Consider the following 5,270-nt stretch of genomic DNA (forward strand, 5'->3'; position numbering starts at 1 on the left):
GTCTCGTCGTTGCGAGTTCAACAAGTCCAGCCTCGTCACCGGAAACCACCGCACACGCCGCCACGCTCCGTCTGAAGTTCGCCGTCCGATTGTCTCCGGGCAGTACTTTGTGCTCAGTTTTCAACCCCTTCCTGCCGTTTCGGTTCGTCACCACCGCTACCGTCGCCTTCAACTCGTTGCAACATTTTCAACGCCACCGGAATCATCGCCAGACTCCGCCGGACGCGCCGCCACGCGCCGCCTGAAGTTGGCTGTCCGGTTGCAGGCGTTCTCTTCCAGAAGCATCCGTCGCCGTTGGATCAGCGCTCCAGATCAACGGCTCATCAAAGCCCCACGTGGCAACCAGAACAGAGACGGACCGTGCCCGACACGCGAGTCCGACCCGACCCGACCCTCCAACCTGCGTGCCACCTCGCGCCCTGTCAGCTGCTGACGTGTCTTGCATCTCCAATCCCCGTGTGCCACGTGTCATTGCTTGTTGACGTGGCTGCTGAAGTGGCAGACAGTGGGACCCTCCCTAAGGTTTTTTGGTGAGCTCTTTCCGATTCTGCACTCCGATTTCTCATTTTCTGCTCCGAAATTGCCATTTTCTCTCCTCTCTTTGATCTTTGTAACTGGTATATCATGGAAAAGCCAGATGTTTTTGCTGCCACCGACAGAAAGGGTAAATTCTGTCGAAATTGTAACCGTTCTGGGCACCTCTTCCCCGACTGTCCTTCTGTTGAATGTCGCACATGCCACCAGAAAGGTCATCTTAGCTACCATTGTTCACAGCTGTTCTACCGTTACTGCAAGCTCTCGGGACATTTAATTACTGCTTGTCCTACTCGCCCACCACGTCCTAGTCCACTCAACTCGTCTCCTGTCTCTCTTTCTGATATTGCATCTCTTCTTCAGCGTCTTCTCTCTGTTTCTGGTAATACCCCTGCTGCTTTTTCCACCTCTCCAGGTAATTCTAAATGGCATTTTGACTCGGGTTGCTTTAATCACATGTCTCCGTTGCGTAATATTTTCTCATCCATGTCTACCACTACAAATGGACCTACTGTCAATACTGCAAATGGCTCCCTCTTGCACTTAACACACAAGGGTTCTATATCCCAATCAACTCTTAATCTTCCTGATACTTATTATGTTCCCAAATTAAACTTCAATCTTATTTCAGTTGATCAACTTGTTGATCTGGATTTTGAAGTCACTTTTTCTGTTTCTGGTTGTCGTGTACAGGATCCTCGGACGGGACAAATTATCGGGACTGGACGTAAGGTTGGAAGGTTGTTTGAACTGGAGAATCTTCATATTCCTTCTGAACCAAATCTCTGTGCTGCTTCTTCTCCTTCTACCCTCCACTTATGGCATCAGCGTCTTGCCCACACCTCCTTAGGAAAACTACGTCCTCTTATCTCTCGGGGTGTTTTAGGTCAGGTTCCAAATGAATCTTTTGATTGTATTTCTTGTCAAACTGCCAAACAACCTGCTTTATCTTTTCACAATAATTCATCTCTTGCTTGCTCTCCTTTTGATCTCATTCACTCTGATGTTTGGGGCCCCGCTCCCACTGCCTCTATGGGCGGGGCTCGATACTTTGTCATTTTCATTGATGATTATTCTCGTTTTACTTGGGTTTATTTGATGACTAATCGCCATGAGTTACCTCAGATCTATATCAACTTTGCTACTATGATTAAAACTCACTTTTCCAAGGTCATTAAGGTTTTCCGACATGATAATGCTATGGAATACCGTGATTCCAAACTCTTAGCCTTTCTTGCAGAACAGGATACATTGTCTGAGTTTTCTTGTCCTGGTACATCTCAACAAAATGGTAGAGCTGAACGCAAACACCGTCACATTCTTGACTCTGTCCGTGCAATGCTCCTTTCTTCTTCGTGTCCTGAACGTACTTGGGGTGAAGCTGTTCTTACTGCTGTTCATGTTATCAATAGACTCCCTTCTTCTGTTCTTGGTAATATTACTCCCTTTGAGCGTCTTTATCATACCTCCCCAGATTATAGTTCTCTTCGAGTTTTCGGTTGTGTATGTTTTGTTCTTCTTCAGCCTCATGAACATAGTAAACTTGAACCTCGGACTCGTATGTGTTGTTTTCTTGGTTATGGCACTGAACACAAGGGTTATCGTTGTTGGGATCCTCTCTCTAAACGTATTCGTATATCTCGTCATGTTGTCTTCTGGGAGCACCACATGTTTTCTCGATTCTCATCCTTTGAGTCGATTCCTACTACTCAGTCACCTTTGTTTACTAACTCCAATGTTGATCTTTTTCCTAGTAATGATTCTACAGATTCTATCTCGAGTGACCCTCCACAGCCTCCTGTTCTTCCGCCTTCTCCATCTCCCGATGATTCCAGACCGGACGATGATCCTGCTCCTACCGCCATGCCTCCTCCTCCCGCTCGTTCTTCTAGGGTACGGAATCCACCTCCTCATCTTCTTGATTACCATTGCTTTTCTACTATTCTTCATCAACATGAAACTAAGACATTCAGAGAAGCCTCCTCAAACCCAAATTGGCAACAAGCAATGCAAGAAAAATTATAGGCACTTGAAAAAGCACACACCTGGGATCTGGTTGATCCTCCTTCTGATCAGGAAGTTGTGGGCAGTAGATGGGTATACAAGATCAAGACTCGCTCTGATGGCTCTATTGACCGTTATAAGGCCCGCTTGGTTGCTCAAGGTTGTACGCAAGAGTATGGTATTGATTATGAAGAGACTTTTGCCCCTGTCGCTCGTCTTACGTCTGTTAGAGCTCTTCTTGCCATTGCCGCGGTTAAGAAATGGTCTCTCAGTCAGATGGATGTGAAGAATGCATTTCTTAATGGGGATTTGAAAAAGAAAGTCTATATGAAGCCACCTCCGGGATATCCTTGTCCTTCTAATAAGGTTTGTCTCCTTCGCAAGGCACTTTATGGACTTAAGCAAGCTCCTCGTGAATGGTTTGACAAGTTCAGCACTACCATATGCAGTCTTGGTTTTACTTCTAGCCCTCATAAACATGCGCTCTTCATTCGTAAAAGTGAACGTGGAATTGTTCTTCTACTTTTGTATGTTGATGACATGATCATTACTGGGGATGATGTTGATGGTATCTCTGATCTCAAGGCCTCACTTCACCGTACCTTTGAGATGAAAGATCTTGGTTTTCTCAGTTATTTTCTTGGTCTCGAGGTCATCTCCACCGATGATGGCATCTATCTCTCTCAGGCTAAGTATGCTTCAGATCTTCTTGCTCGCGCTGGGATTACAGATAGTCGCACTGAGTCTACTCCTCTTGAGCCTAATGTTCGATTTACCCCTATGGATGGCACTATTTTGGATAATCCAACTCTCTATCGACAGTTAGTTGGCGGTCTCGTCTACTTGACTGTCACCCGACCAGACATCGCCTATCCAGTTCATGTACTTAGCCAGTTCTTGTCCGCTCCTCGTACTAATCACTATGCGGCAGTTCTACGCATTCTTCGCTACATCAAAGGCACTCTATTTCATGGCCTTTATTTTCCTGCCCATTCCTCTTTGTCTCTTCAGGCTTATTCCGATGCTGATTAGGTTGGTGATCCCACTGATCGTCGTTCTACTACTGGTTACTGTTTGTTTCTTGGCGACGCTCTCATTTCTTGGCGTGCTAAGAAGCAAACATTCACTGCTCGCTCAAGCACAGAAGCTGAGTACCGTGCCCTCGCTGACACCACTGCTGAAGTTATCTCGGTTCGTTGGCTTCTCGAAGATTTGGGTGCTCCTCAGTCGTCCCCTACTGATTTTTTTGCGATAACCGCAGTACTATTCAGATCGCCCATAATGATGTGTTTCATGAACGTACCAAACACATTGAGATTGATTGTCACTTCATTCGGCAACGTATCCTTATTGATGCTGTTCGTCTCATTGCTGTTGGAACACTAGATCAGACTGCTGATATCTTCACGAAAGCTCATCACCCGACTCGTTTCCGGACTTTGTTATCCAAACTCAAGTTGGTATCCTTAGCTCCCACTTGAGTTTGAGGGGAGATGTTAGAGAATCATTAGAATCAATTTAGATCAATTAGTATCGTCTATATTTATATAGTATATCTGTATATTAATTGTAGGATTCTATGTCTTTATTACTTTGATTCATTTAGCACCTATAAATACCCCTTGTATATTGTACCTTTTATCACAACTCAATAATACACTTTTCAGATCACTCTCTCAGTCTCTTGTTTCTAACATGTGATTCGGAAAGTGTTTCAGCTTGAGGAATATTCGGTGTCATAGTTTAATAAAGAAATGAAACATATGTCACGATTATATATATATATATATATATATATATATATATATATATATATATATATATATATATAGTACTAAATTGATCCTTTATATTTGGGCATAATTCTACTTTGGTCCTTAAGGTTTAAAATGTCTTATTTAAATTCAAAAAAGTTTTAATTTAGTTCTATCGTGAAGTCAAAGTTAAATAATTAACGGAATGTCTTATGTGACAGCAATACAAGAACAAGGTCGATACTATGGAGAACAAGTACAAGCTCCAAAGGTACAAAATCAAATATAGATACATCAATACATTTATTTATCATTTTCTTTAGTTTTATAGAAAATATTTTATTTAAATTATAAGAAGAATGATAAATAAATGTATTGAAACATCTACGGTTAATTTTGTGCCTCCAGAGTTTGTACTTGCTCTCCAAATTATCGATTTTATTTTTATACTGCTGTCATGTAAGACATTCCGTTAATTATTTAACTTTGACCTCACGGTGGGACTACATTAAAGCTAAATAAAACTTTTTTAATTCAAATAAAACATTTTAAACCTTAAAGATTAAAACAGGATTAAGCCCAAACATAGGACCAATTTAGTACCTCATCCTATATAGTAAGTCAAGTTCCATTTCCTTTTCTTTGATTCTTTTGAAGGCTACATTAGATATCTTTCCGAATAATAATAATAATAATAATAATAATAATAATAATAATAATAATAATAATAATAATTAATAATAATAATAATAATAATAAATTTAATTTTTGTCTATCAAAATAATCTTTGATAAATAATTTAAATTAATAGAATAAATCATAATTAAATTAAACTTCAATAATTATAAATTTTTATTTAATTATTTTTGTTAAAAATAATTTTTTTTAAAATAAAATCTCAATATAATATAATAACTCATAAATAACTAATTATTTAATTTTCAAAAATATGGAATGTTACCGTATGTTTTCACAAAG

The 5,270-nt window shown here is 40.5% G+C and overlaps 1 pseudogene; it reads left to right on the forward strand.

Moving 5' to 3' along the window:
• Window positions 1-2,814: 2,814 nt before the first annotated feature.
• Window positions 2,815-4,280, forward strand: LOC140184162 (uncharacterized mitochondrial protein AtMg00810-like; annotated as a pseudogene).
• Window positions 4,281-5,270: the final 990 nt, after the last annotated feature.

This window comes from Arachis hypogaea, chromosome 4 (assembly GCF_003086295.3).
Source record: "Arachis hypogaea cultivar Tifrunner chromosome 4, arahy.Tifrunner.gnm2.J5K5, whole genome shotgun sequence".
Lineage (NCBI taxonomy): Eukaryota > Viridiplantae > Streptophyta > Magnoliopsida > Fabales > Fabaceae > Arachis > Arachis hypogaea.